Genomic DNA, 26,700 nt, shown 5'->3' with positions numbered 1-26,700 from the left:
AAACATTCTGAAAAGATGCCAAAATATTATAAAACCAGTCAGAAGTGATCAAAACATGCAATAACTTCAAAAACATACTAAAAACAAATCTCAACAAACGGAAACATTCCAAAATATGACTAAATATTGTCAAACCAGCAGAACTGATCAAAACATTCAAAAAACTCGCCAAAACATTGTCAAAACAAGTCAAGACCAACCAAAACATTCAAAAAACCTGCCAAAACATTTTAAAACCCGCCAAAAACAAATCAAAACGTTCCAAAACCCACCAAAATATTATAAAACCAGACAGAAGTGATGAAAACTTTTTGAAACCCCGATAAAACATAATAAAAATCCGCCAAATCAAATCAAAATTTTCCAAAACCTGCTAACACAATTAAAACAACACAAGAGAAAACAAAACATTGTAAAACCCCACCAAAATAGTCTGAAAACCCACCAAAACATAATAAAAACAAATCAAAACATATCAAAACATTCCAAAAACCTGCCAAATTTTTAGAACCTGCCAAAACTGACCAAATATTCTGAAAAGACACCAAAACGCCAGAAAACCAGTTAGAAGTGATCAAAACTTTCAAAAAACTGGCCAAAACATTCAAAAAACAAATTAAAACCAACCAAAACATTCTAAAAACCTACTAAAATGTTTTAAAATCCTCCAAAACTGATCAAAATATATTGAAAAGAAAACCAAAAATACTATAAAACCAGCCAGAACTGATCAAAACATACAAAAAACATGCCAAAACATAATAAAAACAAATCTAAACAAACCAAAACATTCTAAAAACCTGCCAAAATATTTTAAAGCCAGAAAAACGAATCAAAACTTTACGAAAACATACCAAAACATAACACAAATCTAAACAAAAAAACATTCCACACACTAGCCAAAATATTTTAGAACTCCCCAAAAACTGGTCAAAACATACTGAAAACATGCCAAAATATTATAAAATTAGTCAGAAGTGAATAAAACATTCAAAAAATCCGCCAAAACATGATAAAGCCCACCAAAACTAATCCAAACACACCAAAAACATGACTAAACATAACAAAAACAAATCAAAACCATCCAAAAAAATCTGAAAAACCCCCCAAAGTAATCTAAACATTCTAAAAGCCCTCCAAAACATAATAAAGATATAGGAAAACCAAACAAAATATTCTAAAAACCTGCCAAAATATATTAAATCCCGCCAAAACCGATCAAAACATTCTGAATAGATGCCAAAATACTAGAGAACCAGCCAGAACTGATCCAAATATTTCAAAAAGCTTGCCAAAACATAATAAAAACAAATCAAAACCAGCTAAAACATTGTAAAAACTCGCCAAATTATTTTAAGCCCCCAAATTATTTTAAAACTCGCCAAAACGAATCAAAATTTTCCAAAAACTTTATAAAAACAAATCAAAACAAACCAAGAAATTCCAAACACCGGGCAAAATATTGTAAAACAAATCAAAAGTAATCAAAATTTCCCAAACCAGCTGAAATATTGTAAAAAAAATCAAAACAAATCAAAACATTCCAAAAACCTGCCAAAATGTTAATACACCCGCCGAAACTGATCACAACATTCCCAATAGACGCAAAAAACATTCAAAAAATCCGTCAAAACATTAAAAAGAAAATCAATGCAAACCAAAATATTCCAAAAACCCGCTAAAATACTTAAAAATACGCAAAAATGAACCAAACATTTCCAAGAACCCACCAAAACATAAGAAAAACAAATCCAAACAAATTAAAACAATCCAAAATAGTTTAGAACCCGCCAAAAGTGATCAAAACATTTGGAAAACACGCCAAAATACTAGAAAACCAGCCAGGACTGATCAAAACACACAAAAACCTTGCCAAAAATAATAAAAACAAATAAAAACATTTTAAAAATCCGGGCAAAATATTTAAAAACACGCCGAAAGGAACCGAAATATTCCAAAACTCTCCAAAACTACACAAAAACGAACCAAAACATCCCAAAAACCCACAAAAATATTTAGAACCGCGATCAGCACCAGCGCTCTCTGCGCAAACACCCGCTAGATGGCATCCGAGAGACGGAGAGCACGCCACCTTCTACGATGCGAAGAGTGAAGCCGCACAACACCCAGACTGTGTCCGCAGCTTTCTAACTGCTAGAATTTCAAGGCTTAGCACTCGCCTGCCTCTTCAATTGCCATTAGCATCCGAACGGAAGGTATTCTTGGACAACTTTGCCCTGCTTGCTACTAGTTCTGCCCCAGCCCACCATAGATAACCTTGCTCTTCCCTTTAGTTTCTGAGATGCCGAGAACTCGGGAATTGAGAACACAAGTCCGGGGACGTATACTGTGCTGGCACAGTTTCTCCTTGCTAGACACAGTGGAAAAGCATTTTGCTGAGACGCAGAAGACAAGAAATGCAGAAAACGGAGATACGGAGCTGTCCGAAGTTAAGTGCCGCTGCCAGGCGTCTTTCGGCAGAAACAGAGCTCCGGAGCGCACAGTGAGCGGCACAGTGCTGTCTGCGCGAAGAGCCGCTTGATCGCATCCGAGAGACGGAGAGCGCGGTACTTTCTAGGATGCGAAGAGTGAAGCCGCACAACAGCCGGACTGTGTCCGCAGCTTTCTAACTGCTAGAATTTCAAGGCTTAGCACTCGCCTGCCTCTTCAATTGCCATTAGCATCCGAACGGAAGGTATTCTTGGACAACTTTGCTCTGCTTGCTACTAGTTCTGCCCCAGCCCACCATAGATAACCTTGCTCTTCCCTTTAGTTTCTGAGATGCCGAGAATTCGGGAATTGAGAATACAAGTCCGGGGACGTATACTGTGCTGGCACAGTTTCTCCTTGCTAGACACAGTGGAAAAGCATTTTGCTGAGACGCAGAAGACAAGAAATGCAGAAAACGGAGATACGGAGCTGTCCGAAGTTAAGTGCCGCTGCCAGGCGTCTTTCGGCAGAAACAGAGCTCCGGAGCGCACAGTGAGCGGCACAGTGCTATCTGCGCGAAGAGCCGCTTGATCGCATCCGAGAGACGGAGAGCGCGGTACTTTCTAGCATGCGAAGAGTGAAGCCGCACAACACCCAGACTGTGTCCGCAGCTTTCTAACTGCTAGAATTTCAAGGCTTAGCACTCGCCTGCCTCTTCAATTGCCATTAGCATCCGAACGGAAGATATTCTTGGACAACTTTGCTCTGCTTGCTTCTAGTTCTGCCCCAGCCCACCATAGATAACCTTGCTCTTCCCTTCAGTTTCTGAGATGCCGAGAATTCGGGAATTGAGAATACAAGTCCGGGGACGTATACTGTGCTGGCACAATTTCTCCTTGCTAGACACAGTGGAAAAGCATTTTGCTGAGACGCAGAAGACAAGAAATGCAGAAAACGGAGATACGGAGCTGTCCGAAGTTAAGTGCCGCTGCCAGGCGTCTTTCGGCAGAAACAGAGCTCCGGAGCGCACAGTGACCGGCACAGTGCTCTCTGCGCGAAGAGCCGCTTGATCGCATCCGAGAGACGGAGAGCGCGGTACTTTCTAGCATGCGAAGAGTGAAGCCGCACAACACCCGGACTGCGTCCGCAGCTTTCTAACTGCTAGAATTTCAAGGCTTAGCACTCGCCTGCCTCTTCAATTGCCATTAGCATCCGAACGGAAGGTATTCTTGGACAACTTTGCTCTGCTTGCTACTAGTTCTGCCCCAGCCCACCATAGATAACCTTGCTCTTCCCTTCAGTTTCTGAGATGCCGAGAATTCGGGAATTGAGAACACAAGTCCGGGGACGTATACTGTGCTGGCACAGTTTCTCCTTGCTAGACACAGTGGAAAAGCATTTTGCTGAGACGCAGAAGACAAGAAATGCAGAAAACGGAGATACGGAGCTGTCCGAAGTTAAGTGCCGCTGCCAGGCGTCTTTCGGCAGAAAGAGAGCTCCGGAGCGCACAGTGAGCGGCACAGTGCTGTCTGCGCGAAGAGCCGCTTGATCGCATCCGAGAGACGGAGAGCGCGGTACTTTCTAGCATGCGAAGAGTGAAGCCGCACAACACCCGGACTGTGTCCGCAGCTTTCTAACTGCTAGAATTTCAAGGCTTAGCACTCGCCTGCCTCTTCAATTACCATTAGCATCCGAACGGAAGGTATTCTTGGACAACTTTGCTGTGCTTGCTTCTAGTTCTGCCCCAGCCCACCATAGATAACCTTGCTCTTCCCTTCAGTTTCTGAGATGCCGAGAATTCGGGAATTGAGAATACAAGTCCGGGGACGTATACTGTGCTGGCACAGTTTCTCCTTGCTAGACACAGTGGAAAAGCATTTTGCTGAGACGCAGAAGACAAGAAATGCAGAAAACGGAGATACGGAGCTGTCCGAAGTTAAGTGCCGCTGACAGGCGTCTTTCGGCAGAAACAGAGCCACGGAGCGCACAGTGACCGGCACAGTGCTGTCTGCGCGAAGAGCCGCTTGATCGCATCCGAGAGACGGAGAGCGCGGTACTTTCTAGGATGCGAAGAGTGAAGCCGCACAACAGCCGGACTGTGTCCGCAGCTTTCTAACTGCTAGAATTTCAAGGCTTAGCACTCGCCTGCCTCTTCAATTGCCATTAGCATCCGAACGGAAGGTATTCTTGGACAACTTTGCCCTGCTTGCTGCTAGTTCTGCCCCAGCCCACCATAGATAACCTTGCTCTTCCCTTTAGTTTCTGAGATGCCGAGAACTCGGGAATTGAGAACACAAGTCCGGGGACGTATACTGTGCTGGCACAGTTTCTCCTTGCTAGACACAGTGGAAAAGCATTTTGCTGAGACGCAGAAGACAAGAAATGCAGAAAACGGAGATACGGAGCTGTCCGAAGTTAAGTGCCGCTGCCAGGCGTCTTTCGGCAGAAACAGAGCTCCGGAGCGCACAGTGAGCGGCACAGTGCTGTCTGCGCGAAGAGCCGCTTGATCGCATCCGAGAGACGGAGAGCGCGGTACTTTCTAGGATGCGAAGAGTGAAGCCGCACAACAGCCGGACTGTGTCCGCAGCTTTCTAACTGCTAGAATTTCAAGGCTTAGCACTCGCCTGCCTCTTCAATTGCCATTAGCATCCGAACGGAAGGTATTCTTGGACAACTTTGCTGTGCTTGCTTCTAGTTCTGCCCCAGCCCACCATAGATAACCTTGCTCTTCCCTTCAGTTTCTGAGATGCCGAGAATTCGGGAATTGAGAATACAAGTCCGGGGACGTATACTGTGCTGGCACAGTTTCTCCTTGCTAGACACAGTGGAAAAGCATTTTGCTGAGACGCAGAAGACAAGAAATGCAGAAAACGGAGATACGGAGCTGTCCGAAGTTAAGTGCCCCTGCCAGGCGTCTTTCGGCAGAAACAGAGCTCCGGAGCGCACAGTGACCGGCACAGTGCTGTCTGCGCAAAGAGCCGCTTGATCGCATCCGAGAGACGGAGAGCGCGGTACTTTCTAGGATGCGAAGAGTGAAGCCGCACAACAGCCGGACTGTGTCCGCAGCTTTCTAACTGCTAGAATTTCAAGGCTTAGCACTCACCTGCCCCTTCAATTGCCATTAGCATCCGAACGGAAGGTATTCTTGGACAACTTTGCTCTGCTTGCTACTAGTTCTGCCCCAGCCCACCATAGATAACCTTGCTCTTCCCTTTAGTTTCTGAGATGCCGAGAATTCGGGAATTGAGAACACAAGTCCGGGGACGTATACTGTGCTGGCACAGTTTCTCCTTGCTAGACACAGTGGAAAAGCATTTTGCTGAGACGCAGAAGACAAGAAATGCAGAAAACGGAGATACGGAGCTGTCCGAAGTTAAGTGCCGCTGCCAGGCGTCTTTCGGCAGAAACAGAGCTCCGGAGCGCACAGTGACCGGCACAGTGCTGTCTGCGCGAAGAGCCGCTTGATCGCATCCGAGAGACGGAGAGCGCGGTACTTTCTAGGATGCGAAGAGTGAAGCCGCACAACACCCGGACTGTGTCCGCAGCTTTCTAACTGCTAGAATTTCAAGGCTTAGCACTCGCCTGCCTCTTCAATTGCCATTAGCATCCGAACGGAAGGTATTCTTGGACAACTTTGCTGTGCTTGCTTCTAGTTCTGCCCCAGCCCACCATAGATAACCTTGCTCTTCCCTTCAGTTTCTGAGATGCCGAGAATTCGGGAATTGAGAATACAAGTCCGGGGACGTATACTGTGCTGGCACAGTTTCTCCTTGCTAGACACAGTGGAAAAGCATTTTGCTGAGACGCAGAAGACAAGAAATGCAGAAAACGGAGATACGGAGCTGTCCGAAGTTAAGTGCCCCTGACAGGCGTCTTTCGGCAGAAACAGAGCTCCGGAGCGCACAGTGACCGGCACAGTGCTGTCTGCGCAAAGAGCCGCTTGATCGCATCCGAGAGACGGAGAGCGCGGTACTTTCTAGGATGCGAAGAGTGAAGCCGCACAACACCCGGACTGTGTCCGCAGCTTTCTAACTGCTAGAATTTCAAGGCTTAGCACTCGCCTGCCTCTTCAATTGCCATTAGCATCCGAACGGAAGGTATTCTTGGACAACTTTGCTCTGCTTGCTACTAGTTCTGCCCCAGCCCACCATAGATAACCTTGCTCTTCCCTTTAGTTTCTGAGATGCCGAGAATTCGGGAATTGAGAACACAAGTCCGGGGACGTATACTGTGCTGGCACAGTTTCTCCTTGCTAGACACAGTGGAAAAGCATTTTGCTGAGACGCAGAAGACAAGAAATGCAGAAAACGGAGATACGGAGCTGTCCGAAGTTAAGTGCCGCTGCCAGGCGTCTTTCGGCAGAAACAGAGCTCCGGAGCGCACAGTGACCGGCACAGTGCTGTCTGCGCGAAGAGCCGCTTGATCGCATCCGAGAGACGGAGAGCGCGGTACTTTCTAGGATGCGAAGAGTGAAGCCGCACAACACCCGGACTGTGTCCGCAGCTTTCTAACTGCTAGAATTTCAAGGCTTAGCACTCGCCTGCCTCTTCAATTGCCATTAGCATCCGAACGGAAGGTATTCTTGGACAACTTTGCTGTGCTTGCTTCTAGTTCTGCCCCAGCCCACCATAGATAACCTTGCTCTTCCCTTCAGTTTCTGAGATGCCGAGAATTCGGGAATTGAGAATACAAGTCCGGGGACGTATACTGTGCTGGCACAGTTTCTCCTTGCTAGACACAGTGGAAAAGCATTTTGCTGAGACGCAGAAGACAAGAAATGCAGAAAACGGAGATACGGAGCTGTCCGAAGTTAAGTGCCCCTGACAGGCGTCTTTCGGCAGAAACAGAGCTCCGGAGCGCACAGTGACCGGCACAGTGCTGTCTGCGCAAAGAGCCGCTTGATCGCATCCGAGAGACGGAGAGCGCGGTACTTTCTAGGATGCGAAGAGTGAAGCCGCACAACACCCGGACTGTGTCCGCAGCTTTCTAACTGCTAGAATTTCAAGGCTTAGCACTCGCCTGCCTCTTCAATTGCCATTAGCATCCGAACGGAAGGTATTCTTGGACAACTTTGCTCTGCTTGCTACTAGTTCTGCCCCAGCCCACCATAGATAACCTTGCTCTTCCCTTTAGTTTCTGAGATGCCGAGAATTCGGGAATTGAGAACACAAGTCCGGGGACGTATACTGTGCTGGCACAGTTTCTCCTTGCTAGACACAGTGGAAAAGCATTTTGCTGAGACGCAGAAGACAAGAAATGCAGAAAACGGAGATACGGAGCTGTCCGAAGTTAAGTGCCCCTGCCAGGCGTCTTTCGGCAGAAACAGAGCTCCGGAGCGCACAGTGACCGGCACAGTGCTGTCTGCGCGAAGAGCCGCTTGATCGCATCCGAGAGACGGAGAGCGCGGTACTTTCTAGCATGCGAAGAGTGAAGCCGCACAACAGCCGGACTGTGTCCGCAGCTTTCTAACTGCTAGAATTTCAAGGCTTAGCACTCGCCTGCCTCTTCAATTGCCATTAGCATCCGAACGGAAGGTATTCTTGGACAACTTTGCTGTGCTTGCTTCTAGTTCTGCCCCAGCCCACCATAGATAACCTTGCTCTTCCCTTCAGTTTCTGAGATGCCGAGAATTCGGGAATTGAGAATACAAGTCCGGGGACGTATACTGTGCTGGCACAGTTTCTCCTTGCTAGACACAGTGGAAAAGCATTTTGCTGAGACGCAGAAGACAAGAAATGCAGAAAACGGAGATACGGAGCTGTCCGAAGTTAAGTGCCCCTGACAGGCGTCTTTCGGCAGAAACAGAGCTCCGGAGCGCACAGTGACCGGCACAGTGCTGTCTGCGCAAAGAGCCGCTTGATCGCATCCGAGAGACGGAGAGCGCGGTACTTTCTAGGATGCGAAGAGTGAAGCCGCACAACACCCGGACTGTGTCCGCAGCTTTCTAACTGCTAGAATTTCAAGGCTTAGCACTCGCCTGCCTCTTCAATTGCCATTAGCATCCGAACGGAAGGTATTCTTGGACAACTTTGCTCTGCTTGCTACTAGTTCTGCCCCAGCCCACCATAGATAACCTTGCTCTTCCCTTTAGTTTCTGAGATGCCGAGAATTCGGGAATTGAGAACACAAGTCCGGGGACGTATACTGTGCTGGCACAGTTTCTCCTTGCTAGACACAGTGGAAAAGCATTTTGCTGAGACGCAGAAGACAAGAAATGCAGAAAACGGAGATACGGAGCTGTCCGAAGTTAAGTGCCCCTGCCAGGCGTCTTTCGGCAGAAACAGAGCTCCGGAGCGCACAGTGACCGGCACAGTGCTGTCTGCGCGAAGAGCCGCTTGATCGCATCCGAGAGACGGAGAGCGCGGTACTTTCTAGCATGCGAAGAGTGAAGCCGCACAACAGCCGGACTGTGTCCGCAGCTTTCTAACTGCTAGAATTTCAAGGCTTAGCACTCGCCTGCCTCTTCAATTGCCATTAGCATCCGAACGGAAGGTATTCTTGGACAACTTTGCTGTGCTTGCTTCTAGTTCTGCCCCAGCCCACCATAGATAACCTTGCTCTTCCCTTCAGTTTCTGAGATGCCGAGAATTCGGGAATTGAGAATACAAGTCCGGGGACGTATACTGTGCTGGCACAGTTTCTCCTTGCTAGACACAGTGGAAAAGCATTTTGCTGAGACGCAGAAGACAAGAAATGCAGAAAACGGAGATACGGAGCTGTCCGAAGTTAAGTGCCGCTGCCAGGCGTCTTTCGGCAGAAAGAGAGCTCCGGAGCGCACAGTGAGCGGCACAGTGCTGTCTGCGCAAAGAGCCGCTTGATCGCATCCGAGAGACGGAGAGCGCGGTACTTTCTAGCATGCGAAGAGTGAAGCCGCACAACACCCGGACTGTGTCCGCAGCTTTCTAACTGCTAGAATTTCAAGGCTTAGCACTCGCCTGCCTCTTCAATTGCCATTAGCATCCGAACGGAAGGTATTCTTGGACAACTTTGCTGTGCTTGCTTCTAGTTCTGCCCCAGCCCACCATAGATAACCTTGCTCTTCCCTTCAGTTTCTGAGATGCCGAGAATTCGGGAATTGAGAATACAAGTCCGGGGACGTATACTGTGCTGGCACAGTTTCTCCTTGCTAGACACAGTGGAAAAGCATTTTGCTGAGACGCAGAAGACAAGAAATGCAGAAAACGGAGATACGGAGCTGTCCGAAGTTAAGTGCCGCTGCCAGGCGTCTTTCGGCAGAAACAGAGCTCCGGAGCGCACAGTGAGCGGCACAGTGCTGTCTGCGCGAAGAGCCGCTTGATCGCATCCGAGAGACGGAGAGCGCGGTACTTTCTAGGATGCGAAGAGTGAAGCCGCACAACAGCCGGACTGTGTCCGCAGCTTTCTAACTGCTAGAATTTCAAGGCTTAGCACTCGCCTGCCTCTTCAATTGCCATTAGCATCCGAACGGAAGGTATTCTTGGACAACTTTGCTCTGCTTGCTACTAGTTCTGCCCCAGCCCACCATAGATAACCTTGCTCTTCCCTTCAGTTTCTGAGATGCCGAGAATTCGGGAATTGAGAACACAAGTCCGGGGACGTATACTGTGCTGGCACAGTTTCTCCTTGCTAGACACAGTGGAAAAGCATTTTGCTGAGACGCAGAAGACAAGAAATGCAGAAAACGGAGATACGGAGCTGTCCGAAGTTAAGTGCCGCTGCCAGGCGTCTTTCGGCAGAAACAGAGCTCCGGAGCGCACAGTGAGCGGCACAGTGCTCTCTGCGCGAAGAGCCGCTTGATCGCATCCGAGAGACGGAGAGCGCGGTACTTTCTAGGATGCGAAGAGTGAAGCCGCACAACAGCCGGACTGTGTCCGCAGCTTTCTAACTGCTAGAATTTCAAGGCTTAGCACTCGCCTGCCTCTTCAATTGCCATTAGCATCCGAACGGAAGGTATTCTTGGACAACTTTGCTCTGCTTGCTACTAGTTCTGCCCCAGCCCACCATAGATAACCTTGCTCTTCCCTTTAGTTTCTGAGATGCCGAGAATTCGGGAATTGAGAATACAAGTCCGGGGACGTATACTGTGCTGGCACAGTTTCTCCTTGCTAGACACAGTGGAAAAGCATTTTGCTGAGACGCAGAAGACAAGAAATGCAGAAAACGGAGATACGGAGCTGTCCGAAGTTAAGTGCCGCTGCCAGGCGTCTTTCGGCAGAAACAGAGCTCCGGAGCGCACAGTGACCGGCACAGTGCTATCTGCGCGAAGAGCCGCTTGATCGCATCCGAGAGACGGAGAGCGCGGTACTTTCTAGCATGCGAAGAGTGAAGCCGCACAACACCCGGACTGCGTCCGCAGCTTTCTAACTGCTAGAATTTCAAGGCTTAGCACTCGCCTGCCTCTTCAATTGCCATTAGCATCCGAACGGAAGGTATTCTTGGACAACTTTGCTCTGCTTGCTACTAGTTCTGCCCCAGCCCACCATAGATAACCTTGCTCTTCCCTTCAGTTTCTGAGATGCCGAGAATTCGGGAATTGAGAACACAAGTCCGGGGACGTATACTGTGCTGGCACAGTTTCTCCTTGCTAGACACAGTGGAAAAGCATTTTGCTGAGACGCAGAAGACAAGAAATGCAGAAAACGGAGATACGGAGCTGTCCGAAGTTAAGTGCCGCTGCCAGGCGTCTTTCGGCAGAAACAGAGCTCCGGAGCGCACAGTGAGCGGCACAGTGCTGTCTGCGCGAAGAGCCGCTTGATCGCATCCGAGAGACGGAGAGCGCGGTACTTTCTAGGATGCGAAGAGTGAAGCCGCACAACAGCCGGACTGTGTCCGCAGCTTTCTAACTGCTAGAATTTCAAGGCTTAGCACTCGCCTGCCTCTTCAATTGCCATTAGCATCCGAACGGAAGGTATTCTTGGACAACTTTGCTCTGCTTGCTACTAGTTCTGCCCCAGCCCACCATAGATAACCTTGCTCTTCCCTTTAGTTTCTGAGATGCCGAGAATTCGGGAATTGAGAATACAAGTCCGGGGACGTATACTGTGCTGGCACAGTTTCTCCTTGCTAGACACAGTGGAAAAGCATTTTGCTGAGACGCAGAAGACAAGAAATGCAGAAAACGGAGATACGGAGCTGTCCGAAGTTAAGTGCCGCTGCCAGGCGTCTTTCGGCAGAAACAGAGCTCCGGAGCGCACAGTGACCGGCACAGTGCTCTCTGCGCGAAGAGCCGCTTGATCGCATCCGAGAGACGGAGAGCGCGGTACTTTCTAGGATGCGAAGAGTGAAGCCGCACAACACCCGGACTGTGTCCGCAGCTTTCTAACTGCTAGAATTTCAAGGCTTAGCACTCGCCTGCCTCTTCAATTGCCATTAGCATCCGAACGGAAGGTATTCTTGGACAACTTTGCTCTGCTTGCTACTAGTTCTGCCCCAGCCCACCATAGATAACCTTGCTCTTCCCTTTAGTTTCTGAGATGCCGAGAATTCGGGAATTGAGAATACAAGTCCGGGGACGTATACTGTGCTGGCACAATTTCTCCTTGCTAGACACAGTGGAAAAGCATTTTGCTGAGACGCAGAAGACAAGAAATGCAGAAAACGGAGATACGGAGCTGTCCGAAGTTAAGTGCCGCTGCCAGGCGTCTTTCGGCAGAAAGAGAGCTCCGGAGCGCACAGTGAGCGGCACAGTGCTGTCTGCGCGAAGAGCCGCTTGATCGCATCCGAGAGACGGAGAGCGCGGTACTTTCTAGGATGCGAAGAGTGAAGCCGCACAACACCCGGACTCTACGGCTTTCTAACTGCTACAAGATCATGGCTTCCCACGCGATTTGTTTAGATTGTTCTTTATTATATTTTGATTAGTTTTGCTGAGTTTTTTCCTGTGTTGTCGGGTTTTCACAATATTGTCAGAAGTTTTTGGGGATTCTAGAATATTATGGCGGGTTTCTGCAATGTTTAGATGTCTTTTTGTAATGCTTTGGTTGATTTTGATTAGTTTGTAATATGATATGGGGGAGTTTTAGAATGTTTTGATTAATTTGGGCAAGGTTAGAAATGTTCTTGTTGGGTTTTTAGAATGTTTTGATTTGTTTTGTTTTTCTAAAACTTTGCCTAGATTCAGTGTGTTTGGATCAGTTTTTGTGGGCTTTCTCATGTTTTGGCAGTTTTTTTTTGTTTGACTGGGTTTTAGAATATTTTGATGACTTATGACGGGTTTTGAAATACTTGGTGTGTTTTAAGAATGTTTTCTTTGCCTTAGTTTTGTTTTTATTAAGTTTTGCCGGCTTTTGGAATATTTTAGCTGGTTTTTGGTATATTTTGGTTGGTTTTGATTTGTTTTTATGATGTTTTGGCGGGTTTTCGGAATGTTTTGGTTGGGTTTTATAATGTTTTGTATTCTCTTGTTTTGTTTATATTGTGTTGGCAGGTTTAGGAATGTTTGGATGTGTTTTGGCGGGTTTTAAAATATTTTGGCGGGTATTTGGAATGTTTTGGCGGGTATTCGGAATGTTTTGATTAGTTTTGACGGGTTTTGAAATATTTTGGCCGGTTTTTAAAAGGTTTAGGTTTGTTTTGATTTGTTTTGATTCTGTTTAGCCCAGTTTTTGGTGTGTTTGGATTAGCTTTGGTGGGCTTTATCATGTTTTGTCAGGTTTTTTCGAATGTATTGATCACTTCTGTCTGGTTTTCTATTTTGGCGGGTTTGAAAATATTTTTGGATGAGTTTTGGCGGGTTTTCAAAGATTTTGGCTCTTTGGGCAGAGACGACGGTGCCGGTTGCGGTGCGCTCCGGGGCGGTCCTTCCGCGGAAAGACGCCTGGCAGCGGCACTTGGGACAGCTCCGCGTCTCCGTATTCTGCGTTTCTTGCCCTCTGCATCTCAGCAAAATGCTTTCCCACTAGGTCTAGCAAGGAGAAACTGTGGCAGCTGAGTAGATGTAGCCCGGCCCGCCCTTTGAAGTTGACAAGTTCTTGGCATCTCAGAGCCTCAAGGGAAGAGCAAGGTTATCTATGGTAGGCTGGGGCAGAACTAGCAGCAAGCAGAGCAAAGTTGTCCAAGAATAGCTTCCATTGGAATGCTAATGGCAATTGAAGAGGCAGGCCAGTGGCAAGCCACTAGCTTCTAGCAGTTTGAAAGTTGCAGACACAGTGCAGGTGTTGTGCGGCTTCTTTCTTGGCCTCCTAGAAGGTGCCGTGGTGCCGCGCTCTCCGTCTCTTGCTTGCCAATATGTTGCCGTGTTCCTCCTATTGTTTGGTTTGTTTTGATTTGTTTTTATGATGTTTTGGCGGGTTTTCGGAATGTTTTGGTGGTGTTTTAGAATGTTTTGTTTTCTCTGGTGTTGTTTTTATTGTGTTGGCAGGTTGTGGAACGTTTGGATTCGTTTTGGCGGGTTTTAAAATATTTTGGCGGGTATTTGGAATGTTTTGGTTTGCTTTCATTTGTTTTGATTATGTTTTGGCAAGTTATTGAAAGTTTTGATCACTTCTGACTGGTTTTCTAGTATTTTGGCATCTTTTCAGAATGTTTTGATCAGTTTTGGCAGGTTGTAAACTATTTTGTCGGGTTTTTGGAATGTTTTGGTTGGTTTTGATTTGTTTTTATGATGTTTTGCCAAGTTTTTGGAATGTTTTGATCAGTTCTGGCTGGTTTTCTAATGTTCTGGCATTTTTTCAGAATGTTTTGATGAGTTTTGTGGGTCTAAATTATTTTGGCGGGTTTTCGGAATATTTTGGTTGGTTTTGATTTGTTTTTATGATGTTTTGGCGGGTTTTCGGAATGTTTTGGTTGGGTTTTAGAATGTTTTGTATTCTCTTGAGTTGTTTTTATTGTGTTGGCAGGTTTTGGAATGTTTGGATTCCTTTTGGCGGGGTTTAAAATATTTTGGCGGGTATTTGGAATGTTTTGGCGGGTATTCGGAATGTTTTGATTAGTTTTGACGGGTTTTGAAATATTTTGGCCGGTTTTTAGAAGGTTTTGATTCTGTTTAGCCCAGTTTTTGGTGTGTTTGGATTAGCTTTGGTGGGCTTTATCATGTTTTGTCAGGTTTTTTCGAATGTATTGATCACTTCTGTCTGGTTTTCTATTTTGGCGGGTTTGAAAATATTTTTGGATGAGTTTTGGCGGGTTTTCAAATATTTTGGCTCTTTGCGCAGAGATGACGGCGCCGGTTGCGGTGCGCTCCGGGGCGCTCCTTCTGCGGCAAGACGCCTGGCAGCGGCACTTGGGACAGCTCCGCGTCTCCGTATTCTGCGTTTCTTGCCTTCTGCATCTCAGCCAAATGCTTTCCCACTAGGTCTAGCAAGGAGAAACTGTGGCAGCTGAGTAGATGTAGCCCGGCCCGCCCTTTGAAGTTGACAAGTTCTTGGCATCTCAGAGCCTCAAGGGAAGAGCAAGGTTATCTATGGTAGGCTGGGGCAGAACTAGCAGCAAGCAGAGCAAAGTTGTCCAAGAATAGCTTCCATTGGAATGCTAATGGCAATTGAAGAGGCAGGCCAGTGGCAAGCCACTATCTTCTAGCAGTTTGAAAGTTGCAGACACAGTGCAGGTGTTGCGCGGCTTCTTTCTTGGCCTCCTAGAAGGTGCCGCACTCTCTGTCTCTTGCTTGCCAATATGTTGCCGTGTTCCTCCTATTGTTTGGTTTGTTTTGATTTGTTTTTATGATGTTTTGGCGGGTTTTCGGAATGTTTTGGTGGTGTTTTAGAATGTTTTGTTTTCTCTTGTGTTGTTTTTATTGTCTTGGCAGGTTGTGGAACGTTTGGATTCGTTTTGGCGGGTTTTAAAATATTTTGGCGGGTATTTGGAATGTTTTGGTTTGCTTTCATTTGTTTTGATTATGTTTTGGCAAGTTATTGAAAGTTTTGATCACTTCTGACTGGTTTTCTAGTATTTTGGCATCTTTTCAGAATGTTTTGATCAGTTTTGGCAGGTTGTAAACTATTTTGTCGGGTTTTTGGAATGTTTTGGTTGGTTTTGATTTGTTTTTATGATGTTTTGCCAAGTTTTTGGAATGTTTTGATCAGTTCTGGCTGGTTTTCCAATGTTTTGGCATTTTTTCAGAATGTTTTGATGAGTTTTGTGGGTCTAAATTATTTTGGCGGGTTTTCGGAATATTTTGGTTGGTTTTGATTTGTTTTTATGATGTTTTGTCGGGTTTTCGGGAATGTTTTGGTTGGGTTTTAGAATGTTTTGTATTCTCTTGAGTTGTTTTTATTGTGTTGGCAGGTTTTGGAATGTTTGGATTCCTTTTGGCGGGGTTTAAAATATTTTGGCGGGTATTTGGAATGTTTTGGCGGGTATTCGGAATGGTTTGATTAGTTTTGACGGGTTTTGAAATATTTTGGCCGGTTTTTAGAAGGTTTTGATTCTGTTTAGCCCAGTTTTTGGTGTGTTTGGATTAGCTTTGGTGGGCTTTATCATGTTTTGTCAGGTTTTTTCGAATGTATTGATCACTTCTGTCTGGTTTTCTATTTTGGCAGGTTTGAAAATATTTTTGGATGAGTTTTGGCGGGTTTTCAAATATTTTGGCTCTTTGCGCAGAGATGACGGTGCCGGTTGCGGTGCGCTCCGGGGCGGTCCTTCTGCGGAAAGACGCCTGGCAGCGGCACTTGGGACAGCTCCGCGTCTCCGTATTCTGCGTTTCTTGCCTTCTGCATCTCAGCAAAATGCTTTCCCACTAGGTCTAGCAAGGAGAAACTGTGGCAGCTGAGTAGATGTAGCCCGGCCCGCCCTTTGAAGTTGACAAGTTCTTGGCATCTCAGAGCCTCAAGGGAAGAGCAAGGTTATCTATGGTAGGCTGGGGCAGAACTAGCAGCAAGCAGAGCAAAGTTGTCCAAGAATAGCTTCCATTGGAATGCTAATGGCAATTGAAGAGGCAGGCCAGTGGCAAGCCACTAGCTTCTAGCAGTTTGAAAGTTGCAGACACAGTGCAGGTGTTGCGCGGCTTCTTTCTTGGCCTCCTAGAAGGTGCCGTGGTGCCGCGCTCTCCGTCTCTTGCTTGCCAATATGTTGCCGTGTTCCTCCTATTGTTTGGTTTGTTTTGATTTGTTTTGATGATCTTTTGGCGGGTTTTCGGAATGTTTTGGTGGTGTTTTAGAATGTTTTGTTTTCTCTGGTGTTGTTTTTATTGTCTTGGCAGGTTGTGGAACGTTTGGATTCGTTTTGGCGGGTTTTAAAATATTTTGGCGGGTATTTGGAATGTTTTGGTTTGCTTTCATTTGTTTTGATTATGTTTTGGCAAGTTATTGAAAGTTTTGATCACTTCTGACTGGTTTTCTAGTATTTTGGCATCTTTTCAGAATGTTTTGATCAGTTTTGGCAGGTTGTAAACTATTTTGTCGGGTTTTTGGAATGTTTTGGTTGGTTTTGATTTGTTTTTATGATGTTTTGCCAAGTTTTTGGAATGTTTTGATCAGTTCTGGCTGGTTTTCTAATGTTTTGGCATTTTTTCAGAATGTTTTGATGAGTTTTGTGGGTCTAAATTATTTTGGCGGGTTTTCGGAATATTTTGGTTGGTTTTGATTTGTTTTTATGATGTTTTGTCGGGTTTTCGGGAATGTTTTGGTTGGGTTTTAGAATGTTTTGTATTCTCTTGAGTTGTTTTTATTGTGTTGGCAGGTTTTGGAATGTTTGGATTCCTTTTGGCGGGGTTTAAAATATTTTGGCGGGTATTTGGAATGTTTTGGCGGGTATTCGGAATGTTTTGATTAGTTTTGACGGGTTTTGAAATATTTTGGCCGGTTTTTAGAAGGTTTTGATTCTGTTTAGCCCAGTTTTTGGTGTGTTTGGATTAGCTTTGGTGGGCTTTATCATGTTTTGTCAGGTTTTTTCGAATGTATTGATCACTTCTGTCTGGTTTTCTATTTTGGCGGGTTTGAAAATATTTTTGGATGAGTTTTGGCGGGTTTTCAAATATTTTGGCTCTTTGCGCAGAGATGACGGCGCCGGTTGCGGTGCGCTCCGGGGCGCTCCTTCTGCGGCAAGACGCCTGGCAGCGGCACTTGGGACAGCTCCGCGTCTCCGTATTCTGCGTTTCTTGCCTTCTGCATCTCAGCAAAATGCTTTCCCACTAGGTCTAGCAAGGAGAAACTGTGGCAGCTGAGTAGATGTAGCCCGGCCCGCCCTTTGAAGTTGACAAGTTCTTGGCATCTCAGAGCCTCAAGTGAAGAGCAAGGTTATCTATGGTAGGCTGGGGCAGAACTAGCAGCAAGCAGAGCAAAGTTGTCCAAGAATAGCTTCCATTGGAATGCTAATGGCAATTGAAGAGGCAGGCCAGTGGCAAGCCACTAGCTTCTAGCAGTTTGAAAGTTGCAGACACAGTGCAGGTGTTGTGCGGCTTCCTTCTTGGCCTCCTAGAAGGTGCCGCACTCTCTGTCTCTTGCTTGCCAATATGTTGCCGTGTTCCTCCTATTGTTTGGTTTGTTTTGATTTGTTTTGATGATCTTTTGGCGGGTTTTCGGAATGTTTTGGTGGTGTTTTAGAATGTTTTGTTTTCTCTTGTGTTGTTTTTATTGTCTTGGCAGGTTGTGGAACGTTTGGATTCGTTTTGGCGGGTTTTAAAATATTTTGGCGGGTATTTGGAATGTTTTGGTTTGCTTTCATTTGTTTTGATTATGTTTTGGCAAGTTATTGAAAGTTTTGATCACTTCTGACTGGTTTTCTAGTATTTTGGCATCTTTTCAGAATGTTTTGATCAGTTTTGGCAGGTTGTAAACTATTTTGTCGGGTTTTTGGAATGTTTTGGTTGGTTTTGATTTGTTTTTATGATGTTTTGCCAAGTTTTTGGAATGTTTTGATCAGTTCTGGCTAGTTTTCCAATGTTTTGGCATTTTTTCAGAATGTTTTGATGAGTTTTGTGGGTCTAAATTATTTTGGCGGGTTTTCGGTATATTTTGGTTGGTTTTGATTTGTTTTTATGATGTTTTGTCGGGTTTTCGGGAATGTTTTGGTTGGGTTTTAGAATGTTTTGTATTCTCTTGAGTTGTTTTTATTGTGTTGGCAGGTTTTGGAATGTTTGGATTCCTTTTGGCGGGGTTTAAAATATTTTGGCGGGTATTTGGAATGTTTTGGCGGGTATTTGGAATGTTTTGATTAGTTTTGACGGGTTTTGAAATATTTTGGCCGGTTTTTAGAAGGTTTTGATTCTGTTTAGCCCAGTTTTTGGTGTGTTTGGATTAGCTTTAGTGGGCTTTATCATGTTTTGTCAGGTTTTTTCGAATGTATTGATCACTTCTGTCTGGTTTTCTATTTTGGCGGGTTTGAAAATATTTTTGGATTAGTTTTGGCGGGTTTTCAAATATTTTGGCTCTTTGCGCAGAGATGACGGTGCCGGTTGCGGTGCGCTCCGGGGCGCTCCTTCTGCGGCAAGACGCCTGGCAGCGGCACTTGGGACAGCTCCGCGTCTCTGTATTCTGCGTTTCTTGCCTTCTGCATCTCAGCAAAATGCTTTCCCACTAGGTCTAGCAAGGAGAAACTGTGGCAGCTGAGTAGATGTAGCCCGGCCCGCCCTTTGAAGTTGACAAGTTCTTGGCATCTCAGAGCCTCAAGGGAAGAGCAAGGTTATCTATGGTAGGCTGGGGCAGAACTAGCAGCAAGCAGAGCAAAGTTGTCCAAGAATAGCTTCCATTGGAATGCTAATGGCAATTGAAGAGGCAGGCCAGTGGCAAGCCACTAGCTTCTAGCAGTTTGAAAGTTGCAGACACAGTGCAGGTGTTGCGCGGCTTCTTTCTTGGCCTCCTAGAAGGTGCCGTGGTGCCGCGCTCTCCGTCTCTTGCTTGCCAATATGTTGCCGTGTTCCTCCTATTGTTTGGTTTGTTTTGATTTGTTTTGATGATCTTTTGGCGGGTTTTCGGAATGTTTTGGTGGTGTTTTAGAATGTTTTGTTTTCTCTTGTGTTGTTTTTATTGTGTTGGCAGGTTGTGGAACGTTTGGATTCGTTTTGGCGGGTTTTAAAATATTTTGGCGGGTATTTGGAATGTTTTGGTTTGCTTTCATTTGTTTTGATTATGTTTTGGCAAGTTATTGAAAGTTTTGATCACTTCTGACTGGTTTTCTAGTATTTTGGCATCTTTTCAGAATGTTTTGATCAGTTTTGGCAGGTTGTAAACTATTTTGTCGGGTTTTTGGAATGTTTTGGTTGGTTTTGATTTGTTTTTATGATGTTTTGCCAAGTTTTTTGAATGTTTTGATCAGTTCTGGCTGGTTTTCTAATGTTTTGGCATTTTTTCAGAATGTTTTGATGAGTTTTGTGGGTCTAAATTATTTTGGCGGGTTTTCGGAATATTTTGGTTGGTTTTGATTTGTTTTTATGATGTTTTGTCGGGTTTTCGGGAATGTTTTGGTTGGGTTTTAGAATGTTTTGTATTCTCTTGAGTTGTTTTTATTGTGTTGGCAGGTTTTGGAATGTTTGGATTCCTTTTGGCGGGGTTTAAAATATTTTGGCGGGTATTTGGAATGTTTTGGCGGGTATTCGGAATGTTTTGATTAGTTTTGACGGGTTTTGAAATATTTTGGCCAGTTTTTAGAAGGTTTTGATTCTGTTTAGCCCAGTTTTTGGTGTGTTTGGATTAGCTTTGGTGGGCTTTATCATGTTTTGTCAGGTTTTTTCGAATGTATTGATCACTTCTGTCTGGTTTTCTATTTTGGCAGGTTTGAAAATATTTTTGGATTAGTTTTGGCGGGTTTTCAAATATTTTGGCTCTTTGCGCAGAGATGACGGTGCCGGTTGCGGTGCGCTCCGGGGCGCTCCTTCTGCGGCAAGACGCCTGGCAGCGGCACTTGGGACAGCTCCGCGTCTCTGTATTCTGCGTTTCTTGCCTTCTGCATCTCAGCAAAATGCTTTCCCACTAGGTCTAGCAAGGAGAAACTGTGGCAGCTGAGTAGATGTAGCCCGGCCCGCCCTTTGAAGTTGACAAGTTCTTGGCATCTCAGAGCCTCAAGGGAAGAGCAAGGTTATCTATGGTAGGCTGGGGCAGAACTAGCAGCAAGCAGAGCAAAGTTGTCCAAGAATAGCTTCCATTGGAATGCTAATGGCAATTGAAGAGGCAGGCCAGTGGCAAGCCACTAGCTTCTAGCAGTTTGAAAGTTGCAGACACAGTGCAGGTGTTGTGCGGCTTCTTTCTTGGCCTCCTAGAAGGTGCCGTGGTGCCGCGCTCTCCATCTCTTGCTTGCCAATATGTTGCCGTGTTCCTCCTATTGTTTGGTTTGTTTTGATTTGTTTTGATGATCTTTTGGCGGGTTTTCGGAATGTTTTGGTGGTGTTTTAGAATGTTTTGTTTTCTCTTGTGTTGTTTTTATTGTCTTGGCAGGTTGTGGAACGTTTGGATTTGTTTTGGCGGGTTTTAAATTATTTTGGCGGGTATTTGGAATGTTTTGGTTTGCTTTCATTTGTTTTGATTATGTTTTGGCAAGTTATTGAAAGTTTTGATCACTTCTGACTGGTTTTCTAGTATTTTGGCATCTTTTCAGAATGTTTTGATCAGTTTTGGCAGGTTGTAAACTATTTTGTCGGGTTTTTGGAATGTTTTGGTTGGTTTTGATTTGTTTTTATGATGTTTTGCCAAGTTTTTGGAATGTTTTGATCAGTTCTGGCTGGTTTTCTAATGTTTTGGCATTTTTTCAGAATGTTTTGATGAGTTTTGTGGGTCTAAATTATTTTGGCGGGTTTTCGGAATATTTTGGTTGGTTTTGATTTGTTTTTATGATGTTTTGTCGGGTTTTCGGGAATGTTTTGGTTGGGTTTTAGAATGTTTTGTATTCTCTTGAGTTGTTTTTATTGTGTTGGCAGGTTTTGGAATGTTTGGATTCCTTTTGGCGGGGTTTAAAATATTTTGGCGGGTATTTGGAATGTTTTGGCGGGTATTCGGAATGTTTTGATTAGTTTTGACGGGTTTTGAAATATTTTGGCCGGTTTTTAGAAGGTTTTGATTCTGTTTAGCCCAGTTTTTGGTGTGTTTGGATTAGCTTTGGTGGGCTTTATCATGTTTTGTCAGGTTTTTTCGAATGTATTGATCACTTCTGTCTGGTTTTCTATTTTGGCAGGTTTGAAAATATTTTTGGATTAGTTTTGGCGGGTTTTCAAATATTTTGGCTCTTTGCGCAGAGATGACGGTGCCGGTTGCGGTGCGCTCCGGGGCGCTCCTTCTGCGGAAAGACGCCTGGCAGCGGCACTTGGGACAGCTCCGCGTCTCTGTATTCTGCGTTTCTTGCCTTCTGCATCTCAGCAAAATGCTTTCCCACTAGGTCTAGCAAGGAGAAACTGTGGCAGCTGAGTAGATGTAGCCCGGCCCGCCCTTTGAAGTTGACAAGTTCTTGGCATCTCAGAGCCTCAAGGGAAGAGCAAGGTTATCTATGGTAGGCTGGGGCAGAACTAGCAGCAAGCAGAGCAAAGTTGTCCAAGAATAGCTTCCATTGGAATGCTAATGGCAATTGAAGAGGCAGGCCAGTGGCAAGCCACTAGCTTCTAGCAGTTTGAAAGTTGCAGACACAGTGCAGGTGTTGCGCGGCTTCTTTCTTGGCCTCCTAGAAGGTGCCGTGGTGCCGCGCTCTCCGTCTCTTGCTTGCCAATATGTTGCCGTGTTCCTCCTATTGTTTGGTTTGTTTTGATTTGTTTTGATGATCTTTTGGCGGGTTTTCGGAATGTTTTGGTGGTGTTTTAGAATGTTTTGTTTTCTCTGGTGTTGTTTTTATTGTCTTGGCAGGTTGTGGAACGTTTGGATTCGTTTTGGCGGGTTTTAAAATATTTTGGCGGGTATTTGGAATGTTTTGGTTTGCTTTCATTTGTTTTGATTATGTTTTGGCAAGTTATTGAAAGTTTTGATCACTTCTGACTGGTTTTCTAGTATTTTGGCATCTTTTCAGAATGTTTTGATCAGTTTTGGCAGGTTGTAAACTATTTTGTCGGGTTTTTGGAATGTTTTGGTTGGTTTTGATTTGTTTTTATGATGTTTTGCCAAGTTTTTGGAATGTTTTGATCAGTTCTGGCTGGTTTTCTAATGTTTTGGCATTTTTTCAGAATGTTTTGATGAGTTTTGTGGGTCTAAATTATTTTGGCGGGTTTTCGGAATATTTTGGTTGGTTTTGATTTGTTTTTATGATGTTTTGTCGGGTTTTCGGGAATGTTTTGGTTGGGTTTTAGAATGTTTTGTATTCTCTTGAGTTGTTTTTATTGTGTTGGCAGGTTTTGGAATGTTTGGATTCCTTTTGGCGGGGTTTAAAATATTTTGGCGGGTATTTGGAATGTTTTGGCGGGTATTCGGAATGTTTTGATTAGTTTTGACGGGTTTTGAAATATTTTGGCCGGTTTTTAGAAGGTTTTGATTCTGTTTAGCCCAGTTTTTGGTGTGTTTGGATTAGCTTTGGTGGGCTTTATCATGTTTTGTCAGGTTTTTTCGAATGTATTGATCACTTCTGTCTGGTTTTCTATTTTGGCAGGTTTGAAAATATTTTTGGATTAGTTTTGGCGGGTTTTCAAATATTTTGGCTCTTTGCGCAGAGATGACGGTGCCGGTTGCGGTGCGCTCCGGGGCGCTCCTTCTGCGGCAAGACGCCTGGCAGCGGCACTTGGGACAGCTCCGCGTCTCTGTATTCTGCGTTTCTTGCCTTCTGCATCTCAGCAAAATGCTTTCCCACTAGGTCTAGCAAGGAGAAACTGTGGCAGCTGAGTAGATGTAGCCCGGCCCGCCCTTTGAAGTTGACAAGTTCTTGGCATCTCAGAGCCTCAAGGGAAGAGCAAGGTTATCTATGGTAGGCTGGGGCAGAACTAGCAGCAAGCAGAGCAAAATTGTCCAAGAATAGCTTCCATTGGAATGCTAATGGCAATTGAAGAGGCAGGCCAGTGGCAAGCCACTAGCTTCTAGCAGTTTGAAAGTTGCAGACACAGTGCAGGTGTTGTGCGGCTTCTTTCTTGGCCTCCTAGAAGGTGCCGTGGTGCCGCGCTCTCCGTCTCTTGCTTGCCAATATGTTGCCGTGTTCCTCCTATTGTTTGGTTTGTTTTGATTTGTTTTGATGATCTTTTGGCGGGTTTTCGGAATGTTTTGGTGGTGTTTTAGAATGTTTTGTTTTCTCTTGTGTTGTTTTTATTGTGTTGGCAGGTTGTGGAACGTTTGGATTCGTTTTGGCGGGTTTTAAAATATTTTGGCGGGTATTTGGAATGTTTTGGTTTGCTTTCATTTGTTTTGATTATGTTTTGGCAAGTTATTGAAAGTTTTGATCACTTCTGACTGGTTTTCTAGTATTTTGGCATCTTTTCAGAATGTTTTGATCAGTTTTGGCAGGTTGTAAACTATTTTGTCGGGTTTTTGGAATGTTTTGGTTGGTTTTGATTTGTTTTTATGATGTTTTGCCAAGTTTTTTGAATGTTTTGATCAGTTCTGGCTGGTTTTCTAATGTTTTGGCATTTTTTCAGAATGTTTTGATGAGTTTTGTGGGTCTAAATTATTTTGGCGGGTTTTCGGAATATTTTGGTTGGTTTTGATTTGTTTTTATGATGTTTTGGCGGTTTTTCGGAATGTTTTGGTTGGGTTTTAGAATGTTTTGTATTCTCTTGAGTTGTTTTTATTGTGTTGGCAGGTTTTGGAATGTTTGGATTCCTTTTGGCGGGGTTTAAAATATTTTGGCGGGTATTTGGAATGTTTTGGCGGATATTCGGAATGTTTTGATTAGTTTTGACGGGTTTTGAAATATTTTGGCCGGTTTTTAGAAGGTTTTGATTCTGTTTAGCCCAGTTGTTGGTGTGTTTGGATTAGCTTTGGTGGGCTTTATCATGTTTTGTCAGGTTTTTTCGAATGTATTGATCACTTCTGTCTGGTTTTCTATTTTGGCGGGTTTGAAAATATTTTTGGATGAGTTTTGGCGGGTTTTCAAATATTTTGGCTCTTTGCGCAGAGATGACGGTGCCGGTTGCGGTGCGCTCCGGGGCGCTCCTTCTGCGGCAAGACGCCTGGCAGCGGCACTTGGGACAGCTCCGCGTCTCCGTATTCTGCGTTTCTTGCCTTCTGCATCTCAGCAAAATGCTTTCCCACTAGGTCTAGCAAGGAGAAACTGTGGCAGCTGAGTAGATGTAGCCCGGCCCGCCCTTTGAAGTTGACAAGTTCTTGGCATCTCAGAGCCTCAAGGGAAGAGCAAGGTTATCTATGGTAGGCTGGGGCAGAACTAGCAGCAAGCAGAGCAAAGTTGTCCAAGAATAGCTTCCATTGGAATGCTAATGGCAATTGAAGAGGCAGGCCAGTGGCAAGCCACTAGCTTCTAGCAGTTTGAAAGTTGCAGACACAGTGCAGGTGTTGTGCGGCTTCTTTCTTGGCCTCCTAGAAGGTGCCGCGCTCTCCGTCTCTTGCTTGCCAATATGTTGCCGTGTTCCTCCTATTGTTTGGTTTGTTTTGATTTGTTTTGATGATCTTTTGGCGGGTTTTCGGAATGTTTTGGTGGTGTTTTAGAATGTTTTGTTTTCTCTGGTGTTGTTTTTATTGTGTTGGCAGGTTGTGGAACGTTTGGATTTGTTTTGGCGGGTTTTAAAATATTTTGGCGGGTATTTGGAATGTTTTGGTTTGCTTTCATTTGTTTTGATTATGTTTTGGCAAGTTATTGAAAGTTTTGATCACTTCTGACTGGTTTTCTAGTATTTTGGCATCTTTTCAGAATGTTTTGATCAGTTTTGGCAGGTTGTAAACTATTTTGTCGGGTTTTTGGAATGTTTTGGTTGGTTTTGATTTGTTTTTATGATGTTTTGCCAAGTTTTTGGAATGTTTTGATCAGTTCTGGCTGGTTTTCTAATGTTTTGGCATTTTTTCAGAATGTTTTGATGAGTTTTGTGGGTCTAAATTATTTTGGCGGGTTTTCGGAATATTTTGGTTGGTTTTGATTTGTTTTTATGATGTTTTGTCGGGTTTTCGGGAATGTTTTGGTTGGGTTTTAGAATGTTTTGTATTCTCTTGAGTTGTTTTTATTGTGTTGGCAGGTTTTGGAATGTTTGGATTCCTTTTGGCGGGGTTTAAAATATTTTGGCGGGTATTTGGAATGTTTTGGCGGGTATTCGGAATGTTTTGATTAGTTTTGACGGGTTTTGAAATATTTTGGCCGGTTTTTAGAAGGTTTTGATTCTGTTTAGCCCAGTTTTTGGTGTGTTTGGATTAGCTTTGGTGGGCTTTATCATGTTTTGTCAGGTTTTTTCGAATGTATTGATCACTTCTGTCTGGTTTTCTATTTTGGCAGGTTTGAAAATATTTTTGGATTAGTTTTGGCGGGTTTTCAAATATTTTGGCTCTTTGCGCAGAGATGACGGTGCCGGTTGCGGTGCGCTCCGGGGCGCTCCTTCTGCGGAAAGACGCCTGGCAGCGGCACTTGGGACAGCTCCGCGTCTCTGTATTCTGCGTTTCTTGCCTTCTGCATCTCAGCAAAATGCTTTCCCACTAGGTCTAGCAAGGAGAAACTGTGGCAGCTGAGTAGATGTAGCCCGGCCCGCCCTTTGAAGTTGACAAGTTCTTGGCATCTCAGAGCCTCAAGGGAAGAGCAAGGTTATCTATGGTAGGCTGGGGCAGAACTAGCAGCAAGCAGAGCAAAGTTGTCCAAGAATAGCTTCCATTGGAATGCTAATGGCAATTGAAGAGGCAGGCCAGTGGCAAGCCACTAGCTTCTAGCAGTTTGAAAGTTGCAGACACAGTGCAGGTGTTGTGCGGCTTCCTTCTTGGCCTCCTAGAAGGTGCCGCGCTCTCCGTCTCTTGCTTGCCAATATGTTGCCGTGTTCCTCCTATTGTTTGGTTTGTTTTGATTTGTTTTGATGATCTTTTGGCGGGTTTTCGGAATGTTTTGGTGGTGTTTTAGAATGTTTTGTTTTCTCTGGTGTTGTTTTTATTGTCTTGGCAGGTTGTGGAACGTTTGGATTCGTTTTGGCGGGTTTTAAAATATTTTGGCGGGTATTTGGAATGTTTTGGTTTGCTTTCATTTGTTTTGATTATGTTTTGGCAAGTTATTGAAAGTTTTGATCACTTCTGACTGGTTTTCTAGTATTTTGGCATCTTTTCAGAATGTTTTGATCAGTTTTGGCAGGTTGTAAACTATTTTGTCGGGTTTTTGGAATGTTTTGGTTGGTTTTGATTTGTTTTTATGATGTTTTGCCAAGTTTTTTGAATGTTTTGATCAGTTCTGGCTGGTTTTCTAATGTTTTGGCATTTTTTCAGAATGTTTTGATGAGTTTTGTGGGTCTAAATTATTTTGGCGGGTTTTCGGAATATTTTGGTTGGTTTTGATTTGTTTTTATGATGTTTTGGCGGTTTTTCGGAATGTTTTGGTTGGGTTTTAGAA

This window comes from Passer domesticus, chromosome 7 (genome assembly GCF_036417665.1).
Source record: "Passer domesticus isolate bPasDom1 chromosome 7, bPasDom1.hap1, whole genome shotgun sequence".
Lineage (NCBI taxonomy): Eukaryota > Metazoa > Chordata > Aves > Passeriformes > Passeridae > Passer > Passer domesticus.
Note: the sequence above shows the minus strand (reverse complement) of the source record.